Source organism: Pongo pygmaeus, chromosome 21 (assembly GCF_028885625.2).
Source record: "Pongo pygmaeus isolate AG05252 chromosome 21, NHGRI_mPonPyg2-v2.0_pri, whole genome shotgun sequence".
In the NCBI taxonomy this organism is placed as follows: domain Eukaryota; kingdom Metazoa; phylum Chordata; class Mammalia; order Primates; family Hominidae; genus Pongo; species Pongo pygmaeus.
Window position 1 is genome coordinate 30,716,861 of NC_072394.2, and position 26,763 is coordinate 30,743,623.

General features: G+C 40.5%; 1 protein-coding gene across 6 annotated transcripts in view; it reads right to left on the reverse strand.

The window, feature by feature from the left end:
* Nucleotides 1-26,763, reverse strand: part of PTPRA (protein tyrosine phosphatase receptor type A) — a 171,567-nt gene that overhangs the window by 91,303 nt on the left and 53,501 nt on the right. The window contains exon 2 of one of the 6 annotated variants that reach the window (XM_063659539.1): nt 15,881-15,959. The exons of the other annotated variants lie outside the window; for them this stretch is intronic. The gene's annotated coding sequence lies outside the window, so the exon portion shown is untranslated. The remainder of the gene's footprint in view (nt 1-15,880; nt 15,960-26,763) is intronic. 6 annotated transcript variants of the gene reach the window in all.

The window sequence follows — 26,763 nt, forward strand, 5'->3', positions numbered from 1 at the left end:
TTGAAGAACAGACGAAGGCTGAAAATTCTCCAAAACTGAGGGAAAACATCAAACCACAGATCCAAGAAGCCCTAAAACCCCCCAAACAGATAAATAAAAAGGAAATCTGTGTCTAGATACACAATAGTGAAATTTCTGAAAACCAAATAATTATTTAAAAACAATTTTTTTAAGCACTCGAAAGGAAAAAAGACACTGTGGTAGACTGTTTGCAAAGATGGCTACATAAAATCCCATCCTTGTACACATGCCTTTTACAGTGAGACACTGCCACTCCTATCAACAGGTGAAGTTTATTTCTCCATTCCTTTAATTTGAGCTGGCCCTGTGACTTGCTTAAACCAATAAAATGCAGAAGTAATGGTGTGTCTTCCAAGTTGATACCTCAAGAGAACTTGCAGCTGTCATTTGGCTCTATGGGAACACTGCTGTCATAATGTGAGAAGCTTTGGCTCACTTCCTTACATTAAGAGAGAGGCCCAATCAACAAGTGACACCAACTGCCAGACATGTGCTTGAGACAATCTCAGTCCCAGATGAACCATTAGATGATTACAGTTGCATGAATGACTTTAATCAAGACCAGCAGAGGGGCCGGGCGTGGTGGCTCACGCCTGTAATCCCAGCACTTTGGGAGGCCGAGGCAGGTGGATCATCTGAGGTGAGGAGTTCGAGACCAGCCTGGCCAACATGGTGAAACCCTATATCTACTAAAAATAAAAAAATTAGCCAGGCGGTAGTGGTGTGCGTCTGTAATCCCAGCTACTCAGAAGGTTGAGACAGGACAATTGCTTGAACCTGGGAGGTGGAGGTTACAGTGAGCCGAGATCGTGCCACTGCACTCCAGCCTGGGTGGCAGAGTGAGGCACTGTCTCAAAAAAAAAAAAAAAAAAAAAAGACCAGTAGAGGAACCAAACAGCTACCCAGCACTGATTGATATTCACAGAACTGTGAGCCAATTTTAGATGGTTGTTGCTTTAAAATATTAAATTTGGGGATGTTTTGCTAGGCAGCAATAGAAAACGGATACAAAAATATTTTTGTCAAAGAAAACAATTAGATTAACAGCTGATCATAATACTTAAGTATTAACTTTTTCTTAAACTTCAGAATTTAAGTTGCAGGATATCAAGAAGAGTAAACATCAACCAAATAATCTGCATCCTCTTCTAGAGAAAGGAATAGTGTGTTTTTGGCTACATGCAAGATAGTTCTTTCATGCTAAGCAAAAGTATGACTTTGTTACTGTCTTTATTTGGAGATTAATAATGGTTTAAGGAGATGTGTATGGGTGCCAAGTTGACAAAGGGTAGACTTGTGATTGTTAATTTGGTTGGGCCACACCACAGTGTCCAGATATTTGGTTAAAGGTTATTCTGGATATTTCTGTGAGGGGTTTTTTTGGATGAGATTTACATTTAAATCAATGGACTCTGAGTGCAGAAGGTTGCCCTCTATAATGTAGGTGGGCTTCATCCATACAACTGAAGGTCTGAATAGCACAAAAGGCTGACCTCCCCCACGCAAGAGGGAATTCTCCAGCAGACTACCCTTGAACTTGAACTGCAGTTCCTTCCTGGGTCTCCAGCCTGCTAGCCTCCCCCACTGTGAATCAATCCCTTAAAATAAATCTACATAATATGTATGTAATATATGACTAATATTTAATATAATAAGCATATATTTAATATAATTTCAGTACTACCCCCTTATCTGGGGGGTGTGGGGGGATATGTTCCAAGACTCCCAGTAGATGCCTGAAACCACAGATGGTACTGAACGCTATGTAAACTGTATTTCATTCCTATACATACATACCTATGGTAAAATTTAATTTAGAAATTAGGCACAGTAAGACATTAACAGCAACAACTAATAATAAAATAGAACAACTGTAACAATATGCCACCACTACTCTTGCACTTTGGGCCATTATTAAGTAAAATAAGCGTTACTTGAACACAAGAACTGCAGTATTGCTACAGTTGATCTTATAACCCAGATGGCTAAGTGACTAACGGGTGGATAGTGCCTAGAGCATGGATACATCAGACAAAGGGATGATTCACATCCCGGGCTGGATGGAGCAGGATAGGAGCAAGGTTTCCTCATGCTACTTAGAATGGTACATGAAATTTATGAATTGTTTATCACTGAATTTTCCGTTTAATATTTTCAGACTGTAGTTAGCCATGGGTAATTGAAACTGCAGATAATAATACCTAGGAATCCAACTTACAAGGGATGTGAAGGACCTCTTCAAGGAGAACTACAAACCACTGCTCAACGAAATAAAAGAGGATACAAACAAATGGAAGAACATTCCATGCTCATGGGTAGAAGAATCAATATCATGAAAATGGCCATACTGCCCAAGGTAATTTACAGATTCAATGCCATCCCCATCAAGCTACCAATGACTTTCTTCACAGAATTGGAAAAAACTACTTTAAAGTTCATATGGAACCAAAAAAGAGCCCGCATCGCCAAGTCAATCCTAAGCCAAAAGAACAAAGCTGGAGGCATCACACTACCTGACTTCAAACTATACTACAAGGCTACAGTAACCAAAACAGCATGGTACTGGTACCAAAATAGAGATATAGATCAATGGAACAGAACAGAGCCCTCAGAAAGAACGCCACATATCTACAACTATCTGATCTTTGACAAACCTGAGAAAAACAAGCAATGGGGAAAGGATTCCCTATTTAATAAATGGTGCTGGGAAAACTGGCTAGCCATATGTAGAAAGCTGAAACTGGATCCCTTCCTTACACCTTATACAAAAATTCATTCAAGATGGATTAAAGACTTAAACGTTAGACCTAAAACCATAAAAACCCTAGAAGAAAACCTAGGCATTACCATTCAGGACATAGGCATGGGCAAGGACTTCATGTCTAAAACACCAAAAGCAATGGCAACAAAAGCCAAAATTGACAAATGGGATCTAATTAAACTAAAGAGCTTCTGCACAGCAAAAGAAACTACCATCAGAGTGAACAGGCAACCTACAAAATGGGAGAAAATTTTCACAACCTACTCATCTGACAAAGGTCTAATATCCAGAATCTACAATGAACTCAAACAAATTTACAAGAAAAAAACAAACAACCCCATCAAAAAGTGGGCGAAGGACATGAACAGACACTTCTCAAAAGAAGACATTTATGCAGCCAAAAAACACGTGAAAAAATGCTCACCATCACTGGCCATCAGAGAAATGCAAATCAAAACCACAATGAGATACCATCTCACACCAGTTAGAATGGCAATCATTAAAAAGTCAGGAAACAACAGGTGCTGGAGAGTATGTGGAGAAATAGGAACACTTTTACACTGTTGGTGGGACTGTAAACTAGTTCAACCATTGTGGAAGTCAGTGTGGTGATTTCTCAGGGATCTAGAACTAGAAATTCCATTTGACCCAGCCATCCCATTACTGGGTATATACCCAAAGGACTATAAATCATGCTGCTATAAAGACACAGGCACACGCATGTTTACTGTGGCATTATTCACAATAGCAAAGACTTGGAACCAACCCAAATGTCCAACAATGATAGACTGGATTAAGAAAATGTGGCACATATACACCATGGAATACTATGCAGCCATAAAAAATGATGAGTTCATGTCCTTTGTAGGGACACGGATGAAATTGGAAATCATCATTCTCAGTAAACTATTGCAAGAACAAAAAACCAAACACCGCATATTCTCACTCATAGGTGGGAACTGAACAATGAGAACACATGGACACAGGAAGGGGATCATCACACTCTGGGGATGTTGTGGGGTGGGGGGAGGGATAGCATTGGGAGATATACCTAATGCTAGAAGACGAGTTAGTGGGTGCAGCACACCAGCATGGCTCATGTATACATATGTAACTAACCTGCACATTGTGTACATGTACCCTAAAACCTAAAGTATAATAATAATAAATTAATTAATTAATTAAAAAAACCTTAAAAAGGAAAAAAAAGAATGAAACTACAGATAAGAATATGTATATAATATAAAATATATTTTAAAATAATTTTTATTATTAAACATATTTTTAAATAATATAAAATATAATTTAATATAAAATATATAAAATATTATATAAATATAAAAACATATATATATATATAAAATAAGCCAGGCACATGCCTGCAGTCTCAGCGACTTGGAAGGCTGAGACAGGAGTACTGCTTAAGCCCAAGTGATCGAGGCTGCAATGGGCTATGATCACACCACTATATTCCAGTATGAATGATAAGGCAAGATCCCGTCTTGAAAAAATAAATAAAAATTAAATAAATAAATAAAGAAAGAAAGAACACCTACCACCTATTGAATCTGTTCCTTGGAGAACCCTAACTAATACAGACAGAAGCCAGAAGACAAAAAATGAATATTTTCAAAGGATAAAAAAATTTTGCCACCAAAAATATTATTATATTAAAATATTAAAATATTAATATACATTATAAAATTATCTTTTAAGAACCTAAAGGTAAAAAAAAAAATTTTTTTTGTTTTGTTTTTGAGATGAGTCTCACTCTGTTGCCCAGGCTGGAGTGCAGTGGCATGACCTTGGCTCACTGCAACCTCTCTCTCCTGGGTTCAAGCAATTCTCCTGCCTCAGCCTCCTGGGTAGCTGGGATTACAGGTGCCCACCACCATGCCTGGCTAATTTTTGTATATTTAGTAGAGACAGTGTTTCGCTATGCTGGCCAGACTGGTCTTGAACTCCTGACCTCAAGTGACCCACCGACCTCCGCCTCCCAAAGTGTTGGGATTATAGGTATCAGCTACCACGCCCGGCCCCTAAAGGCAAGATTTTAAAATCTTCAGACCAAGAAAACTCAAGACAATTCATTAGCAGCAAAACAATACTAAGAACTTATTAAGGTATGTTCTTCAAGCAGAAAGTAAATAATCTCAATAAGGTTAAAAAAGCAGTGACAAAAAATGGAAATGGTAATATGTAGATAGATCTAAATGAATGGTGACCATATAAAAACAATAATAATGTCTTATGGGTTTTAAAACACATACGATTAGAATACACAAATTATATATATATAAGGAACTGATAAAAGCAGTTAAAAGTGTTCCAAGATCTTTGTATTGTCTAAGAACAAATGTACTAATATATCAATTACATTAATGTGATACATGTAGGCTATGTGTTGTAATCTGTAGGGTAGCCACTAAAAGAACAGGGTCTATAACTTGGCAAGAGAGAAAAAAGCTAGGATAGTAAAAAAGTCTATCAATCCAAAAAGCAAGAAAAAAGAGAAAAAGGAACATGCTGGCATATTATTATAAGTATTGTATTTTATTATTAGTTATTGTTAATTTTTTACTGTGCCTAATTTATAAATTAAGCTTTATCACAGCTATGTATGTATAGGGAAATATATATCTGTGGTTTCAGGCATCCACTGGGGGTCTTGGAATATAATGCTTCCCCCAGATAAGAAGGTACTACTGCAATTGTATGTCATATGAAGTATAAATTAATTCTACTAGGTAGTAGCCACGTTATATATTAATTATATTAAATATATATCATATAGATTTATTTTAAGGAATTGACTCATAGTAGAAGAGGCTGGCAGGCTGGAGATTCAGGGAGGAGTTGCAATTCAAGTGCAAAGGCAGACTGCCAGAGAATTCCCTCTTGCTTGGGGGAGGTCAGCCTTTTGTTCTATTCAAATCTTTGAGGAAAATAGAAAGCAAAGAATATATTAACTATATTAAACAAACTAAATGCTCCAATTAAAATACAAAAATTATAAAGCCTAATAATAAAAGCCCTCAATTATATGCTGTTTAAAAGAGACATTTTTAAGCTTAAGGATATAGAAAAGTTGAAAATAAAAGAATGGAATAAAATAAGCCATGAAAATACTAGTATAACACTGATGTCAAAATCTGACAAAGCACACAAAAAAGAAAATAACTTTAACTGCAAAATCTTAAAATCCTAGCAAAGAAAAAGCAGCATATGTTATAATTATACCACAACCTGATCAAGTAAGGCTTACTTCAAAAATTTAACCATGGTCCATTATTGGGAAACATATTAATAAAAATCCTCACAAAAATAATTCAAAATATAAAAAGCCATATGATAAGCCTGATGAATGCTGGTTTACAGAACTGGTTTTCTTTAAAAAGGCAATCATTGGGGAAATAACCCACTTACTCAGTATTTACTATGTGCTAGGCCCTGTTCCTTCTACTAAAAATAGTGAACGAATTCTAACAGAATCCCTATCTTCATGAAGCTTACAGTCTAGTAGCAGAAAACTGACATTAAACAAATCACCTCACAGACAAATACGAGAAGTGATGGAAAAGAGAATTATAGGACTCTAAGAGCCTACAGAAGAAGAAAATTTGACCTAGTCAGGGAGCTCAGCCAAGGCCTCCCTAAGGCACTGATTCCTGAGCTAACAAGAAGATGAACAGGAATCAGGGAGGCAATAAGGAGGGCAGGGAACTCCATGCCAGTCAGTAACCTCAGAAAGGGTAGGAGCAGGGTCTGAAAGAAGCCACTGTGTCTGAAGTATAAAGAGTAAGGGGGAGCAGGTGCCAGGAAGCTGGAGATGTATACAGGGTAGGGCCACACAAGGGTGATTTTTCTTTGTCCCATAAGCATTAAGAAGCCTCTGAAGAACAGAAGCATGACAGTGACCTCCCTGCCCTGCATTTTGGAATGAACACTTCATTTAGCCGGGTGTAGAGAATATAGCACTGGATGTGGACAGTCCAGTTAGAAGTTACTGGTGGAGACACAAAAGTGTTACAAGTAAGGAGATATTCAGGAAGTAAACTGCACGGAGTGTGATAATAGATTTACTCTTGGGGTGACAGGGAGTGCTGAATGCTACTCCTCTTTGGTTTCTGATTTACCTAACAGATGCCATCCAGTAAGTCAGATAACACAGGAAAAGAGACAAGGCGCAGTGGCTCATGCCTGTAATCCCAGCACTTTGGGAGGCCAAGGAGGGCGGATCACGTGAGGTCAGGAGTTCAAGACCAGCCTGGCCAACATGGTGAAACCCCATCTCTACTAAAAATACAAAGATTAGCCTGGCATGGTTGCAGGCACCTGTAATCCCAGCTACTAGGGAGGCTGAGGCAGGAGAACTGTTTGAACCCAGGAGGCAGAGGTTGCAGTGAGCTGAGATCGTGCCACTGCACTCTAGCCTGGGTGACAGAGCGAGACTCTGTCTCAAAAAAACAAAGAAACAAAAAAACAAAAAAACAGAAGAAAAGAACCAGTTTTGTGAGAGAAATATCTCACAAATACCTAGAAACCAGAAACAAAAGAAACTTTCACCCGAGAAAATTATCTATCTTGAAATATCAGTATCACTAAAGCAGGACAAGAAAGGGACGATGGTTTCACTTCTAGGATTTACAAATCATCTGGAAAAAGGGCTGGCAATTAAGTTTCTGCTTCAACTACTCAACTCTGCTGTCGTACCATGAAGGCAGCCATAGACAATATATAAACAAATGAACATGGCATATTCTAATAAAATGCTGAAATTTGAATTTCATATAATTTCTTTTTTCTCTCTCTCTCTTTTTCTGTCTGAGACAGGAGGATCCCATGAGCCTGGGAGGTCAAGGCTGAAGTGAGCTGTGTTTAAACCAATGCACTCCAGCTTGGGTGACAAAGTGAGACCTGTCTCCAAAAAAAAGGAAAACCTATTCTGAGCTTCTCTGCCATACCAAAATAAGCAGTGAGCTGGATATGGGAAACAGCTTATAGTTTGCCAATCCCTATTCTAAAAGTAGATAATGGGATAAGAAAACAGCTAGGTATGAGGGTATATGCCTGTAGTCCCAGATACTTGGAAGGCTGAGGAAGGAGGATTGCCTGAGCACAGGAGTTCAAGTCCAGCCTAGGTGATACAGCGAGACCCGGCCTCTTTTAAAAAAAAAAAAAAAAAAAAAAAAGAAAACAAAACATAATTATTGGGGGAAAACCCCTTAACTGTTATTTGTAAGACTATGTACATAGGTTAAAAAAAACTACTGGAACTAAAGTTCATAATTTAAAATTGCAGCAGGGATTTACAGTTCAGGAAAAGATGGAGTAAGCATATTCCACCCTATTCCTCCCACTGATTTTTTTTTGTTGTTTTTTTGAGACGGAGTTTTGCTCTTGTTGCCCAGGCTGGAGCGCAGTGGCGCGATTTCGGCTCACTGCAACCTCCACCTCCTGGGTTCAAACGATTCTCCTATCTCAGCCTCCCAAGTAACTGGGATTACAGGCATTCTCCACCACGCCCGGCTAATTTTTTTTGTATTTTTAGTAGAGACGGGGTTTCACCATGTTGGCCAGGCTGGTCTCCAACTCCTCACCTCAGGTGATCCGCTTGCCTTGGCCTCCCAAAGTGCTGGGATTACAGGAGTGAGCCACCGCGCCCAGCCCTTCCCACCGATTATAACAGAACATTCTAGATGAAATTCATGACACAAGTGACAGAAAAATTCTGAAAAGCAGAAAAAAGAAGGTAGATTGGCAAGGGACCAGGGGACATGAGGACTGACCCAACAGGAAGCTCCCTACTTTTTTGTTTGGTTTGGTTTGACTTCTAATATGTCCTAGCCCAAGCTCTGAAGCCACAATCTGAAAGATCCAGTAAGCACAGACAAGAAAGTGCCAAGAAAAGCCTGCCCTCTCTAGGTAAAGAACTGGGAAAGGGGCAGCTCAGCAGACAAAAACATTTTGACCAGGCAAACTAAAAGGGGAGGAGGTACCCCTCCTTTTCCTCACCAGACACTGTGGCCCAGAAATTGTGAACAGCATTCTGCCTTCCAACACAACTCTGCCATAATGAGGTGGAACGCCTTTTCCCTCTTCTCCATGTTACAGCTGCAGAGAATGTGGGTGAAGTCATCTTTCTCTATCCTGGAATAACCAGATGGAGTCCTAATCCCAGCAAAACTACAGAATTGGGAAAGGATTATGGAGAGGAGAGAGCTAGAGAAATGAATTCTCTGAATCTGTGTATGAAATCCTAAAAGTGCCTCTGAGCAACCCATGTGTAAAAATGACCAGAAACAACACAGCAAAAGGCATAAGAACTGAACACTGCTCTGGAATAACACCTAAATTTCAGACTGGCCTCTTGGTAGCACAGACCAGAAGAGTAAAACAAGACTGAAAACTGAACCGCAGTCAACAAAAGTGGGCCAGGGTATGTGTTCTAAACCTAAACAGGTTGACTGTTAAATATAAAAATTTAAACAGGAACCAGAATCTCATAGCACAATATTCCAACTGCCAGGATGCAATCCAAAATTACTCATTATACCAGGAACATGAAAATCTCAACTTGAATGAAAAAAGGCAATCAACAGATGACAATACCAAGATAATATAGATTTTTGAATTATTTGAAAAGAATTTAAAACAGCGCTCATGAAACTGCTCAAACAAGACATTATAAACACTCAGCATATAGAAGACATAAGGAGTACCAAATGGAATTTTTAAAAGTAAAATTTCTGAAATTAAAAAGACCCACTGGATGGGCTCAACAGCAAAAGAGAAATGATAAAGGAAACAATTAGTAAACTTAAATGAATGGAAATCATCCAATCTGTACAAGAAAGAAAGTAGATTGAAAAGAAATGAACACAGTTTCAAAGTCCTGTGGGATAATAACAAAGATCTAACATTCATGCTATCAGGGTCCCAAGAGTAAGAGAATGAATGGAGAAATGAAAAAAAAAAAATTTAAGAAATAATGGCTAAAAACTGTCTACTGGGTGCAGTGGCTCACACCTGTAATCCCAGCACTTTGGGAGGCCGAGGCAGGGGGATCACCTGAGGTCAGGAGCTCGACACCAGCTTGGCCAACATGGTGAAACCCCATCTCTACTAAAAATACAAAAAATGAGTTGGGTGTGGTGGCAGGTGCCTGTAATCCCAGCTACTTGGGTGGCTGACGCAGGAGAATTGCTTGAATCCAGGAGGCGGAGGTTGTAGTGAACCAAGATCGAGCCACTGCACTCCAGCCTGGGCGACACAGCAAGACTCCGTCTCAAAAAAAGAAAAAAACAAAAACAAAATCAACTATCTATCTATCTATCTGTTTTAGAGGTGGGGTCTCACTATGTTGTCCAAGCTGGTCTCAAACTCCTGGGCTCATGAAATCCTCTTACCTTGGCCACTCAAAGTGCTGGGATTATGGGCATGAGCCATCACACTTGGCCTCAAATTTAGATATAAACTTGCAGAATCAAACTTCTAAAAACTAAAGAAAAGTCCTGAAATCAATTCGAGAGAAACAACATATCACTTATAGGAGAACAACAATTTGAAAGACAACAGATTTTTCATCAGGAACCATGGAAACCACAAGGATGGATACAATATTTTTCAAATGCTGAAAGAAAATAACTATCAAGCTAAAATTCTATAGACAGTGAAAATATCCTTCAGAAATAAAAATGAAATAAAAATACTGGCAGATGAACAAAACTAAAAATGTGTCACCAACAGATCAGCTTTGAAAAGAATGGCTAAAGAAACTCTATCAGAAAGGAAGTAAATGATAACAGAAGAAAACCTCAAATAGAAGTAAAGAAAAAGCAATGGAAAGGGTGTGTGTGTGTGTGTCTATATATGCATATATCCATATATATGTTATGCATATATGTATGTTTATTCATATACATACACACATACATACACCAATTAAGCAATTCTTCTCTTGAGTTTTAAAGATTATGTTTGATGGTTGAAAGTAAAAATTATAGCAGTCCCTGATGTGGTTCTCCTTGTATGTAGAGGTAATATTTAAGACAACTGTACCATAAAGAAGGAAGGTGTGCCAGGCACAATGGCTCATGCCTGTAATCCCAGCACTTTGGGAGGCCGAGGCTGGCAGATCACGAGGTCAGGAGATCGAGACCATCCTGGCCAACATGGTGAAACCTCATCTCTACTAAAAATACAAAAATTAGCTGGGTGTGGTGGCATGCGCCTGTAGTCCCAGCTACTTGGAGGGGCTGAGGCAGGAGAATGGCTTGAACCCAGGAGGTAGAGATTGCAATGAGCTGAGATCACGCCACTGCACTCCAACCTGGTGACAGAGTGAGACTCCGTCTCAAAAAAAAAAAAAAAAGAAGAAGAAAGGTAGAAGGAACTAAAAGGTTCCTTCTACTAAAACTAACCACATTCTACTTAAGGTGGTAAAAAGTTGATATTAATAGACTGTAATAAGTTATCTACATATATATTCCTAGAGCAATCACACAAAAAACTTTATAAAGAGATATACTCAAAATGAAATACTAAAAAATGTTCAAGGAACCCATTGTAAAACAGGAAAGGGGAAACAGAAGAACAAAAATAATGAACGAAACAAAAATGGCAAATTTAAATCCAAAGTATCAATAATTACATTAAATATAAATGGTTTATACATACCAACTAAAAGAAATTAGTAGAACTGATTCTTTTAAAAAAGAACTCAACTAGACCAGGTGTAATGGTTTATGCTTGTAATCCCAGCACTTTGGGAGGCCAAGGTAGGTGGATCACTTCAGCCCAAGAATTCGAGACCAGCCTGGGCAACACGGCAAAACCCTGTCTCTACCAAAAAAACCCCAAACAAAACAAAAATTAGCCAGGCGTGATGGCATGCATCTGTAATCCCAGCTACTCAGGAGGCTGAGGTGGAGGGCTGATGGAGCCTAGGAGGTTGAGGCTGCAGTGAGCCATGATTGCACCATGGCACTCCAGCTTGGGTGACAAAAGTGAGACCCTGTCTCAAAAAAAAAAGACCTAGGCCAGGCATGGTGGCTCATGCCTAGAATACCAACACTTTGGGAGGCCCAGGCAGGCATATTGCTTGAGCCCAGGAGTTCAAGACCAGCCTGGGCAACATAGCAAGACCCTGTCTCTATTAAAAAAAAGAAAAGAAAAAAAAAACCCAACTATATGCTATCTATAAGAAACTTACTTCAAATATAGTTATGTGCCACTCAGTAAGGACACATTCTGAGATATGCACCATTATACAATAAGATGAGAAGGTAAATAAGTACAGCCATTATGGAAAACATGTATGGAGGTTCCTCAAAAAACTAAAAATAAGGCTGGGTGCAGGGGCTCATGGCTGTAATGTCAGCACTTTGGGAGGCCAAGACAGGAAGACTGCCTGAAGCCAGGAGTTTGAGACCAGACTGGTCAATATTGTGAGACCCTGTCTCTACAAATGATTTTTTTTTTTTTAAGATGGATTTTCACTCTTGTCGCCCAGGCTGGAGTGCAATGGCGAGATCTTGGCTTACTGCAACCTCTGCCTCCCAGGCTCAAGTGATTCTCCTGCCTCAGCCTCCCAAGTAGCTGGGATCATAGGCATGCGCAGCCACGCCCGGCTAATTTTTTTGTATTTTTAGTAGAGACGGGGTTTCACCATGGCAGTCAGGCTAGTGTCAAACTCCTGACTTCAGGTGATCCACCTGCCTAGGCCCTCAAATTGCTGGGATTACAGGTGTGAGCCACCACACCTGGACTCTACCAACAATTTTTAAGAATTAGCTGACTATAGTGACATGTGCCTGTAGTAGCGAAGCTGAAGTAGATCACTTGAGCCTACAGTGAGTTATGATTGCAGAACTGTTCTACAGCCTTGGTGACAGAGCGAGACCCTGTCTCTAAACAAACAAAATTAAAAAACAAAAACAAATTTAAATAGAACTACTATATGATTCAGTAATTCCCCCACTGGATATATATCTAAAGGATATAATTAATATGGGTATGTTGAAGAGATATCTGTACTACTATGTTCATTGCAGCATTATTCACAATAGCTAAGATATCAAATCAACCTAAGTGTTTTCATTCATTGATGGATGAATGGAGAAGGAAAATGTGGCATACATACACAATGGAACACTATTCAGCCTTAAAAAAAAGAATAAATTCTGTCGTTTGTGATAACATGGATAAACCTGGAGGACATTATGTTAAACGAAATAAGCCAGACATAGAAAGACAAATATCACATGATCTCACTTACACGTGGAATGTAAAAAGTTGAATTCATAGAAATAGAGAGTAAAACGGTGGTTACTAGAGGTTGGTGGGTAGGGGAATTGGGGAAATACTGAACAAAGGACACAAAATTCAGTTACAAGGAATAAGTTCAAGAGATCTATTGTACATCATGGTGACTACAGTTAATAACAATATATTGTATGTATTTTTAAAAAGGATATTAATGTGTTATTTTTATTGAACAAAGTAGCATTACAGAACAGGTAATTTCAGGGGCCGGGGACAGTGGCTCACCACTCTAATCCCAGCACTTTGGGAGGCTGAGGCAAGCAGATCACCTGAGGTCAGGAGTTTGAGATCAGCCTGACCAACATGGCGAAACACCATCTCGACTAAAAATACAAAAATTAGCTGGGTGTGGTGGTGGGCGCCTGAAATCCCAACAACTCGGGAGGCTGAGGCAGGAGAATTGCTTGAACCCGGGAGGCGGAGGTTGTAGTGAGCTGAGACTGTGCCGTTGGGGTCTAGACTGGGCAAAAAAGTGAGACTCCATCTCAAAAAAAAAAAAAAAAAGGTGATTTCAAAGGCACGTAGCTCTTTCATCACAGCCTTAAGGGGCAACATCTGATCACTAAAAACAGGCTGCTGTGTTCCAGTTTTCTCTAATATTTGGCATTAAACTGAATACATATGCTCTGATTTGGAAATAATCAGTCTGTAAAGATTTAATAGATTTGAGATTTGCATATTTTAAATGTATTTCTTGTGACTAAAATGAAATGAAACCTTTTAATTTTTTTTTTTGAGATGGAGTCTTGCTCAGCTGCCCAGGCTGGAGTGCAATGGTGCGATCTCGGCTCACTGCAACCACCATCTCCCAGGTTCAAGCGATTCTCCTGTCTGAGCCTCCCGAGTAGTTAGGATTACAGGCACCCACCATCATGCCCGGCTCATTTTTGTATTTTAGTAGAGACAGCGTTTCACCATGTTGGCCAGGCTGGTCTTGAACTCCTAACCTCAGGTGATCCACCTGCCTCGGCCTCCCAAACTGCTAGGATTACAGGTGTGAGCCACCGCGCCGGGCCTATTTATTTATTTGAGACAGGGTCTCACTCTGTCACCCACGCTGGAGTGCAGTGGAGCAATCTTGGCTCACTGCAACCTCCGCCTCCTGGGATCAAGCGATCTTCCCACCTCAGCCTCCCCAGTAACTGGGACTATAGGCTGGAGTGCAGTGGTGTGATTTCAGCTCACTGCAACCTCCACCTCCTAGGTTCAAGCGATTCTCCTGCTTCAGCCTCCTGAGTAGCTGGGACTACAGGCGCCCGCCACCATGCTCAGCTAATTTTTGTATTTTTAGTAGATGAGGGGTTTCAGCATGTTGGCCAGGCTGGTCTCAAACTCCTGACCTCAAGTGATCCACCGCATCCAGTCTCTATAACACTCTTGAAATGACAAAATTACAGTGATGGAGAATAGATCAGTGGTTGCCAAGGTTTAGGGTTGGGGAGAGGTCTAACTGTTTTAAAGGAATAGCATAAGGGATTTTTCCTTGTGGTGATGGAACAGTTCTATATCCTGATTGTGGTTATGGTTACACAAATTTACACATCTGATAAGACTTTACAGTAGTATACACATACATATATACATAAATGTAAAAACTGGTAAAAATCCAAACAAGGTCTATTGTTAGCTAACAGTATTATACCAATATCAACTTCCTGGTTTTGAAAATGTATTATGGTTATATAAAAGGTTATAACAGACCGGGCACAGTGGCTCATGCCTGTAACCCCAGCACTTTGGGATGCCAAGGTGGGTGGATCACCCGAGGTCAGGAGTTTGAGACTGGCCTGGCCAACATGTTGAAACCCCATCTCTACTAAAAATGCAAAAATTAGCCGGGCATGGTGGTGGGCGCCTGTAATCCCAGCTACTCAGGAGACTGAGGCAGGAGAATCGCTTGAACCCTGGAGGTGGAGGTTGCAGTGAGCCAACATCATGCCACTGCACTTCAGCCTGGATGACAGAGCAAGACTTCGTCTGGGGGGGGGGTGGGGGGAGTAAAAGGTTATAATTCAGCCAGGCACAGTGGCTCGCACCTGTAATACCAGCACTTTGGGAGGCCAAGGCAGGCAGATCACAAGGTCAGGAGATTGAGACCATCCTGGCCAACATGGTGAAACCCTGTCTCTACCAAAAATACAAAAATTAGCTGGGTGTGGTGGCGTGTGCCTATAATTCCAGCTACTCGGGAGGCTGAGACAGGAGAATCGCTCAAATCACGGAGTCAGAGGTTGCAGTGTGCCGAGATGGCGCCACTGCACTCCAGCCTGGTGACAGAGCGAGACTCCATCTCAAAAAAAAAAAAAAGGTTATAACTGAAAGCCCTTGGGTGAAGTATACCTGGGAACCTGTACTATTGCAGCTTTTTCAGTCTTAAATTATTAAAAAATAAAATGTTTTTTAAAAAAGTTCACATATACAAATAGGTGAGTGTAGTCTAGGCATTATTTAAAACAAATAATGAACAAGTATTTGCACTATGAGATTATATTAATACAATAATATGTGGCAATGGTACAGATACAGATTTATAAACAAGGAAGTCTGTATACATAAGTATTGGGAATATGATAAAAAATACCCGGTGGCTCATGCCTTGTAATCCTAGTACTTTGGGAGGCCAAAGTGGGCAGGTCGCTTGAGCCCAGGAGTTCGAGACCAGGCTCAGCAACATGGTGAAATATAGTCTCTACAAAAAAATACAAAAATTAGCTGGGTGTAGTGGCACTTCTGTAGTCCCAGCTACTTGAGAGGCTGAGGTGGGACAATTACCTGAGCCTGGGGAGATAGATGCCACAGTGAGCCATGATTGTGCCACTGTACTCCAGCCTGGACAAAATCATTTAGGAATCTGTAGAAAATTTTAATAGATTATTTAGTAAACAGTACTAGAAACTGCTGAACTATTCAGCAAAAATTAAATTAGGTCTCTATTTCATGCAATATTCCAAAATGGTTTAAAGTTTTAAGTATATAAATAACAATAAATAATACAATGGAATGTAAATAAGTACCAATAAACTATAAAACAATTTGAAGAAAACATTTGAAAATATTTGTCAGTTTTCAGGGTGAGGTAGCCTTCCTAAATATTAAAAATAAATATTTAATAGTTTCTAATACTTAAGATATTTAAACTCTTACGTGTCAACAAAACATCATAAACTGAAAATAAATCAAAATAAGAAACCTGAAAGAAAATGTTTAAATTAAAAAAACTAGAAAAGGCTGGCCATGGTGGCTGCATCTGTAATCCCAACACTTTGGGAGGCTGAGGGGGGCAAATCACTTGAGGTCAGGAGTTTTGAGACCACACTAGCCAACATGGTGAAACCCCACCTCTACTGAAATTATAAAAATTAGCTGGGCGTGGTGGCGTGCGCCTGTAATCCCAGCTACTTGGGAGGCTGAGACACAAGAATCATTTGACCCCAGGAGGCGGAGGTTGCAGTGAGCAGAGATGGCGCCACTGCATTACAGCCTGGGTAACAGAGTGATGATCTGTCTCAAAAAAACAAAAACAAAAACCAACCAATCAACCAACCAACCAACAAACCAAAAAAACCCCAAAAAACAAACTAGAAAAAACACTTGCAAAATGTTACAGGCAAAAGGTTAAATAACCTTATTAAATGAGGTATTTACAAATTAGTAAGTACAAACACAACCATGGAAGGACGGATAAAAGCTATGAATAGGCAATTCATAAAAAGTAAAATAATAATGATAACTGAAAAAATTCCTCTTTGCTAACAAAGAAAAGCAAATTAAAAGCAACATGGTACTTTTCTTACCTCTCAAATAGGCATGTATTTATAAAAGTGACAAAATTTAAATGTTCATAAGCTACTGGGAAAAGAACCTCGAAGTGTACTGCTATAATTGTAATCTCTCTGACATTTATCTAATCTACTGATTTGGGACTTAGTCTATAATGCCATGTGCCATTTGCTAAACTTGCTTTTTACATATATGATCTATCTCCCCAATAAAACCAGAAACCTCAGGATAGTAGTTTTTACTTTTTCCAACATTAAAATAAAAACCAACATGTAGGAGGCATCCAATATTGTTTTTAATGATGTTAGTGAAAATTATAAAACCTCTGAATCAGAGAAGAGTGAATAAAAGTACACCCCCAGCCTACAACTCCCTAATCTACAGAAAGTGTCATCCTGATTCCTGGATTATCCTTACCATCTGGTTCCACCATTCCTATCTCAGGCTGCCAACTACTGCTTAGGAGTATCACACTCCTCAGTGCTGTGCAGAAAACATATCCTTCCTTTGTCAGTTTCCTATGTCAGTTTCTAGCACAGTAGCCCAAGCTCCCTCTGAGCAGATGGCTGACAAGAGGACATGACCTCTCTTTCCTCTATAGAGCCTCTATTCTCCCTTTTCAGACTAGAGGAAGAGATTCCCTCATCCTTTTTAAGGCTACTGCCCATGTTCTTGATCCCATTTGAGATCTTTCCCCTAAAATTATGCATTTCCTTCTGGTACTTTCCATTTTTCCATCCCTAGCCCTCATACACCTTTGTTTACAAATAGATACAGATGTCCTAAACAGATTTTTAGAGCTCTAACTCTATGAGCTTCTCTTTTCCTCATTACTACTAAACCTGTGTAAGATGTACTTGGCTTTCACTTCCTCACTTTCCACCTCTCCTTAACGACCTCATTATGATCTTAATTCCTTCATTCTCCCTTAACAACCTCATTATGTTCTTAAATCCTTCGTTCTCAAATCTACAAATAACCTCCTGATTAAATCTAATTCCTGCCCTCAGTTTTCATTCTCCTTGACTTGCATTTGACATGTTATGGTTAACTCATTTCTCAAAAGCTTCTCTGTTTCCTGGTTCTCTTGACACAACGACTACTCAATTTTAGCTTTTCTTCTATCATTCACATATCAAAATTTTATTTGGGTCCTATTAAGGACCAGGCATTGGATTAAATGTTAAGGGATGCAAGGAAGAAAAAAGACAAAGTTCTTATTCTCAAGTTGATGTGTTCATTTTCCAAGTCAGTCAGTCAGTCAGTCATTCAACAGACTTCCACTGAAAAGCCGGGCACTGTGCTAGATGATGCCTTTAAAAAGCCACGACCATTGGTGCATGCCTGTAGTCCCAGCAACTCAGGAGGCCTGAGGGAGGAGGTTCGTTTGAGGCTTGATCATGCCATGGCACTCATGCCTGGGTAATAGAGTGAGACCTAGTCTCTTAACACACACACACACACACACACACACACACGCTAAGACCCGTCCCTGCCTTCACTGAGTTCATGGCAAAGGAAGTAAGTAAGCAATGCCACATTTGTTCCAGGTGTCATGACAGAGAAGTCAAATCCATTTGTTTCAGGGGCTAGGGAATGAGGGTCTACAGTATTGGCTTCCTGATCTTCTGTTCTTCTCTCCATATCCTTTCTCCCACATAAAGGCTCAAATTAAAACCAAGGGTTTTGATTATCACCTCCATTATCTCACTTCTGAACATACATCACCATTCTCCAAGTGCCTGCTGACTGTCTATCACCTTACACTGTAAACCAAATTAATTACCTTCCCTTTAAACCCAATTTATTCTCTAGACATCCTTATTTCTGTTAAGGATTCCACCACTGTCTCAGACTCTCCGGTGCCAGTTTACATACTACTTTTTCAAAATGTCTCTTTTCCCAGGTTCTCTCTGGTCTCGCTACTTGCATAACCATCAACCCATTTCATGCCTCTATCACCTCACACCCAGTGTTATATCCAAGCTAGGCTAAATCATCTGACTCACAGGGAGAGAGAGGGAGCTTTTAAAAAACAGTCCTGGGTCTCCAGTCTGAAGATTTGGGTTGGGGATATCTTGAGTGGGAGCCCCAGAATCCTGGTTTTCCATAACACTGATCTGGTCCAGGCCTTCTACTGACTCCCAGTGCGGCTAACATCTCTCCAACCCCATCCCCCAGGAGGCTTCCTAAAGTGTTAGATTCATCCTGCTCAAAGTTTTCAATGGTTTCCCACTGAATAAACAATAGATTTGAAAATATCTGGACTGATATATAGGAAATGCTTCACAGTTTGGCCCCTGTTATGGGTTGAACTATGCCTCCCCAAAAAAGATATGAAGTCCTAATCCCCAGTACCATAGGATGTGACCTTATTTGGAAATAGGGTCGTTGAAGATGTAGTTAAATAAAGATGAGGTCATTCTGGAGTACTGTGGGCCCCTAATCCAATATGACTGGTGTCCTTATAAGAAGATAATCATGTGAAAACAGACACAGGGAAAATGCCAAGTGAAGACAGAGGATTTGAGTGATCATTTACAATCCAAATAACACATGGGGCTCTTGGAAGCTAAGGAGAGATGCATGGAACAGATTCCCCCCAAGAAGGAACCAACACTGCCAACACCTTGACTTTGGGCCTCCAGAACTGCCAGACAATATATTTCTGCTGTCTTTAGCCACTGAGTTTATGGTACTTTGTTAGGGCAGCACCAGGAAATTAATATGGGTCCCTAAACTACATTTGCAACCTCATCTTTCACTGTTGAACTCACTCTCTGTTAAAGTCAAACTGGTGTAAAATTCTTACACTACTGAGCTTTTCTTTCATAAGCACTCTACTTCTGGAATCCTTTTTTCACCTACCACAAAATCGTACCATATGTTACTGGCCAGCTCGTATTTTACTTTGTTTCGATGCTTCCCATCCATCCTGCTCTTCTCAGTAATGGCACTACATGCACAATACAACGAAATGCACAATAATTTACCAAATGCTGCAATGCACCAAGCCTTCTTAAATGTCTATATTCTTTTGGTAGGGCTGCCATAAAAGTATCACAGACTCGGTGGGTTCAACAACAGAAATTTATTTTCTCACAGCTCTACAGCCTAGAAGTCCAAGATGAAAGTGTCAGCAAGTTTGGTTTCCTATGAGACCTCTCTCCTTGGCTTGCACATGGCCACCATCTTACTGTATCCTCACCTGGTCATTCCTCTGTGTATTTGTTTCTAATGTCTGCGTGTACAAATTTCCTTTTCTTACAAGGACACCAGTCACATCAAATTAGAGCCCACCCTAAAGACCTCTTTTAATCAACTATTTAAAATTTTTTTTTTCCTTTCTTTGAGACAGGGTCTTGTTCTGTTACTCAGGCTGGAGTGCAGTGGTGCAAACACGGCTCACCACAGCCTCGAGCTCCTGGGCTCAAGCAATCCTCCCACTTCAGGCTCTGGAATAGCTGGGACCACAGGCACGTACTACCATGCCTGGGTAATTTGTACATTTTTTGTAGAGATGGGATCTCCCCATGTTTCCCAGGCTGGTCTCGAACTCCTGAGCTCAAGCAATCCTCCTGCCTCAGCCACCCAAAGTACTAAGATTACAAACATGAGCTACCATGCCCGGTCTTTAAAGACCATCTCCAAGAACATTTTATGGTCATTTTCTTAAATATCAGTACATAAAATCCTACCACACTCTCATTAATGACTACACAGTGTTCAAAAGAAGGGATGGGACATACATCAAGCAAATAAAAAGGAATGTGTGAACACACAACAGAGGCTAAATAAAACTGAAGAAATACAAAGAACAAAAGAGTATTACAGGGCCAATGCTGTGGTCAACTATTAACGTTCATACAGGAAAAGAAAGTGGGGAGAAGGCTAGTTTAAGAAACAATAAAAGAAAAAACAGCAGGCCAGGTGTGGTAGCTCACACCTGTAATCCCAGCACTTTGGGAGGCTGAGGCAGGTGGATCGCTTGAGCCTAGGAGTTCAAGACCAGCCTGGCAACATGGTGAAACCCTGTCTCTACTAAAAAATACAAAAATTAGCCAGGCGTGGTGGCATACTCCTGTAGTCCCCAGAGGCAGAAGGATCACTTGAGCTCAGGAGTTTGAGACCAGCCAGGGCAACATAGTGAGACCCTGTCACTACTAAAAATAAAAAAAATTAGCTGGGTGTAGTAGCGCATGCCTATAGTTCCAGCTACTTGGGAAGCTGAGGTGGGAGGATTGCTTGAATCTGGGAGCTCGAGGCTGCAGTGAGCTGTGATGGCACCACTGAACTCCAGTCTGGGCTACAGGGTGAGACCCTGTCTCGAAAAAAAAAAAAAAAAAAAAAAGAGGAAAAAAGATTAGGAGATAAAGTTATGACAATCTCAAGGAAAACAACCAAAAGCAAAGAGTTTTTAAAAAGGACAGAACAGATAAAAACATTATATGAACAACCCAGGAAGCTCAATATCAGAAAGCTGCTGACAGAAAAGAACCAAAAAACGGAGAGCTATGAGTCTGCAGATCTAATAAGGGGCCCACCAAGTACACCTCTATGGAATTCCAGACTATATAGAACATAAAAGCTTTCAGAAAAGAAGAAAAATTAATTTCCTATATGAAACTTTCTATTTCTCATGAACAACAAGGGATGTCAGAAGAAATGGAGCAATGACTTCAAAGTTTTGAGGAAAAATAATAGGCAACCTAGAATTCTATAGTCAACCAAACCATCACTCCAACATGAGGGTCTTAAAAACAGACACCAGAGGCTGGGTGCAGTGGCTCATGCCTGTAATCCCAGCACTTTGGCAGGCCAAGGAGGGCGGATCAGCTAACACAGTGAAACTCCATCTCTACTAAAAATACAAAAAATTAGCCAGGCGTGGTGACAGGCGCCTGTAGTCCCAGCTACTCAGGAGGCTGAGGCAGGAGAATGGCATGAACCTGGGAGGCGAAGCTTGCAGTGAGCCGAGATCGCACCACTGTACTCCAGCCCGGGCAACGGAGCGAGACTCCGTCTCTAAAACAAACAAACAACAACAACAAAAACAGATACCAGAAAGAGTCAAAATTTATCTGCCAGGTACCTTTTCTCTCAGTAAGTGACTTCAGAATGAACTCTAGTAAGACAGATAGATAGACTGATTGATTGATTGAGACGGAGTCTCACTCTGTTGCCTAGGCTGGAGTGCAATGGTATGATCTCGGCTCACTGCAACCTCCACCACCCGGGTTCAAGCAATTCTCCTGCCTCAGCCTCCCGACTAGCTGGGATTACAGGCACCCACCACCACGCCTGGCTAATTTTTCTATTTTTAGTAGAGACAGGGTTTTGCCGTGTTGGCCAGGCTGGTCTTGAACTCCTGGCCTCAAGTGATCCACCTGCCTCCGCCTCCCAAAGTGCTGGGGTTACAGGCATGAGCCACCGTACCCCCTAGCCTCTAGTAAGATTTAAAAAACAAATACTAAGAAAGACTGATATCCAAGATCAGTGGACCCAACCTCCCCCGCACCTCCCTCAAAGAAAAACCAGTAAGGAAAATACCAATATGACTGTGTAGACAGCCTAAAAAACAGTGCAAACTGGTCTTGGACTGGAGTGTATGACTAGCCTAAATTTGGGCCACAGTGTATGGTCTGAACTAGCCTTGACAGGCTAGAGTGTATGATTGAGATCTTGGGGAAAAGTGAAAACTATAATAACAGGCAAATAGACAAGAAAATTAGAAACTCCAGGGAGAAAATTTTATGAGAAAGTTACGTTTCAAATATAAAATATAAAGACATGATTGGAAGCAACTGATAGTTTCAGAAAGAGAATTCACTTTTTCTTCATTTTCTCGTTTGAATAGCCCAGGGTCTATGACACTGAACCTACAGAGAAAGAAATAAAAACCCAGAAAATGCTGCTTGGCCTGACAGTGAACAATATTTACTTAGCTATAATAACATAAATATTAAGCGGGCACAGGGCTCACGACTGTAATCCCAGCACTTTGGGTGGCCAAAGAGGGTGATCACGAGGTCAGGAGTTCAAGGGCAGCCTGGCCAACATGGTGAAACCCTGTCTCTACTAAAAATACAAAAATTAGCCAGGCGTGGTGGCATATGCCTGTAATCCCAGCACTTTGGGAGGCCGAGGCGGGCGGATCACTTGAGGCCAGAAGTTTGAGACCAGCTTGGCCAACAAGGCGAAAACCCGGCTCTACTAAAAATACAAAAATTAGCCAGGCATGGTGGTGGGTGCCTGTAATCCCAGCTACTTGGGAGGCTGAGGCGGGAAAATCACTTCAGCCTGGGAGGCAGAGGTTGCAGTGAGCCAAGATCACACCACTGTACTCCAGCCTGAGCGACGGACCAAGACTCTGTCTCAAAAAAATAAAAATTAAAAAAAAAAAAAAAAAAGGAAAAGAAAAAAGGAAAGGAAGAAAGAAGGAAAGAGTGCTGAAAATTAACCTAAAAAAAGGAGGTTGAAGAGTACCTCCAAAAGTTAGAAATGTAATCACTTTATGGGTTTAATTGTTTTTTTGTTTTGTTTTGTTTTTGAGACAGAGACTTGCTCTGTCACCCACACTGAATCGTGTCCCCTAAAAGATGTTAAAATCATAACCCCCTACTCAGTTCCTGTGAATGTGAACTTATTTAGAAAGAGGATTTTTGCAGATGATCAAGTTGAGATGAGCTCATTAGGGTGGTCCCTAATCCAATGACTAGCGCACTTATTTTGAAAAAGGAAATTTGGACACAAGAGACAGATCTGCATAGAGGGAAGACAATCTGAAGATACACAGAGAATGCCATCTACAATGTAAGAGATGCCTGAGGCTACCAGAAGCTAGAAGAAAATCATAGAACAGATTCTCCCTCACAGCCCACAAGACTTCTAGCCTCCAAAACTCTGAGACAATAAATTTCTATTGTTTAAGCCACCCAATTTGTGGAGTTTTGTTACAGAAGTCTGAGGAAACTAATAAACAGCAGCAGAACAGGAAATAATACAAATATTAAATGGGGGGATAGTGTAAGGTAAATTCCCATTTTTTCACACTGGAGAGGCAAAGAATTATGTTGTCTTTTTTATTAATAAAAGAATTAAGAAACAGCATATACATATAATTTAGAATTATAGAGGTCACCAAAAAGCAGAATGTAAAGAAATTGAAGCCCTTGTGCATTGCTGGTGGGAATATAAAATGATGCAGTACTGTGAAAAACAGCATGGTGATTCCTCAAAAAATTAAACATGGAGTTACCATATGATCCAGTAATTTTACTTCTAAGAATATACTCAAAAGAACTAAAAGCAGGGACTCAAACAGATATTCGTACATCCATGAGTTTTTGTTTTTGTTTTTGTTTTTTCAATTGAGACAGCCTCACTCTGTCACCCAGGCTGGAGTGCAGTAGCACCATCTGGGCTCACAGCAACCTCCACCTCCTAGGTTCAAGCGATTCTCCTGCCTCAGCCTCCCAAGTAGCTGGGAATTACAGGCATGCAGCACCATGCCTGGCTAATTTTTGCATTTTTGGTAGAAATGGGGTTTTGCCATGTTGTCCAAGCTGGTCTTGAACTCCTGACCTCAAGTGATCCACCTGCCTCAGCCTCCCAAAGTGCTGGGATTACAGGCGTGAGCCACCACACTCAGCCTACACCCATGTTCATAGCACCATTAGTCACAACAGCCAAAAGGTGGAAGCAGCCCAAGTGTCCATCAGTGAATGAATGGATACACATAAACTGGTATAAACATACAAGAGAATATTATTCAACCATAAAATGGAAATTCTGATATATGCTACAACATGGATGACTTGAAAACAAGGTCATCCTATGTGAAATAAACAAGATACCTTTGTGAAATAAACCTATGTGAAATAAACCAGATGTCAAATGACAAATATGATTCCACTTATACGAGGTAACTATTATAGTCAAATTCATAGAGACAGAAGGTAGAATGGTTGCCAGCAGCTGGGGGAGGAGGAAATGGGGAGTTAGTGTTTGATGGATATGGAGTTTCAGTTTGGGGAGATGAAAAAGTTCTGGAGATGGATGGTGGTGATGGCTGCACAACAGGAATGTACTTAATGCCAATGAATTGTATACTTTAAAAGTAGTTAAAATGATAAATTTAATGTTATATATATTTTACCATGAGAAAAGTATGTATATGAACACATTAAGATGTAAAACCTTTTCAGGCCGTGCGCAGTGGCTCATGCCTGTAATCCCAGCACTTTGGGAGGCAGAGGCAGGTGGATCATGAGGTTGGGCAATCGAGACCATCCCCGGCCAACATGGTGAAACTCCGTCTCTATTAAAAATACAAAAATTAGCTGGGCGTGGTGGCGCGTGCCTGTAATCCCAGCAACTTGGGAAGCTGAGGCAGAATTGCTTGAACCCAGGAAGCGGAGGTTGCAGTGAGCTGAGATCACGCCACTGCACTCCAGCCTGGTGACATAGCAAGACTCCGTCTCAAAAAACAAAACAAAACACCTTTTCGGTGCTGCAGAGGCTCTCTCACACCTCTTTCCAGTCACAACCTCCCACCTCCTGTCAGAGGAAGTAGGGATCTGACCTTTATCATTGTAGTTTAGTTTTACTCGGTAATTCTGCTACATCTACTTTTTCTTGTCCATGTGGTTTCTTTCACTCAACCTTTTATCTACGAGATTCATCCATGTTGTTGTGTCTACTGGTAGTTTGTTCCTTTCTATTACTGAATAAAATTCCATGTTATCAATAGTGTATGTCGATTTTTTTTTTTTTTTTGAGACATAGTCTTGCCCTGTTGCCCAGACTGGATGGAGTGCAGGGGCGTGATCTCACCTCACTGCAACTTCTGCCTCCTGGCTTCAAGCCATTCTCCTGTCTTAACCTCCTGAGTAGCTGGGATTACAGGCGTGAGCCACCACACTCAGCTAATTTTTGTAATTTTAGTAAAGATGGGGTTTCACCATGTTGACCAGGGTGGTCAACTGATCTGCCCGCCTTAGCCTCCCAAGTGCTTAGATTACAGGTGTAAGCCACCACACCCGACCATATATCACAATTTATTTATCTATTCTCCTGTTTTTGGACACCTGATTAGGTTCCAGTTTTTCTGGCTATAATACATAAAGCTGCAGTGAACATTTGTATGTGCACTTTCGTGTAGACATATATTTTTCATTTCTCAAAGGTGGACACCTAGCATTGAAATTCCTGGGTTACTAGATACGTGTATGTTTTGCAGATATTGCCAAAGAGTATTCTAAAACTATAGAGTTGGTTTACATTCCCACTTAAAAAACTTGGAGATCATCTGTGCTCTACTCAAGAAGCTTTAATTCAATGCTGACAGGGCATTAACTTTGGTCTTTTTATTTTTATTTTTTTGAGACAGAGTTTCATTCTTTGGTGCCCAGAATGGAATGCAGTGTGCGATCTGAGCTCACTGCAACCTCTGTCTCCTGGGTTCAAGGGATCCTCCTGCTTCGGCCTCCCGAGTAGTTGGGATTACAGGCACATGCCACCACATCTGGCTAATTTTTGTATTTTTGGTAGAGATGGGGTTTCACCATGTTGGCCAGGCTGGTCTTGAACTCCTGACCTCAACTGATCTGCCCGCCTCGGCCTCCCAAAGTGCTGGGATTACAGGCGTGATCCACCATGCCCAGCCTGACTTTGGTCTTTTTTTTTTTTAAAAAAAAAAAGCTCTTTAAGTGATTCTGATTCATAATCAGGTTAAGAAGTATCTTAAAGGATAATTACAATGTTGGTAATCATAAAAAAATAAGCTACTCTTACAGCTTAGAAACGAAATGAAGCAGGAAAGAATGTGATGTTAGCTTTATTTAAGGACACTACTTGACTGGCAAAAGCCTCCT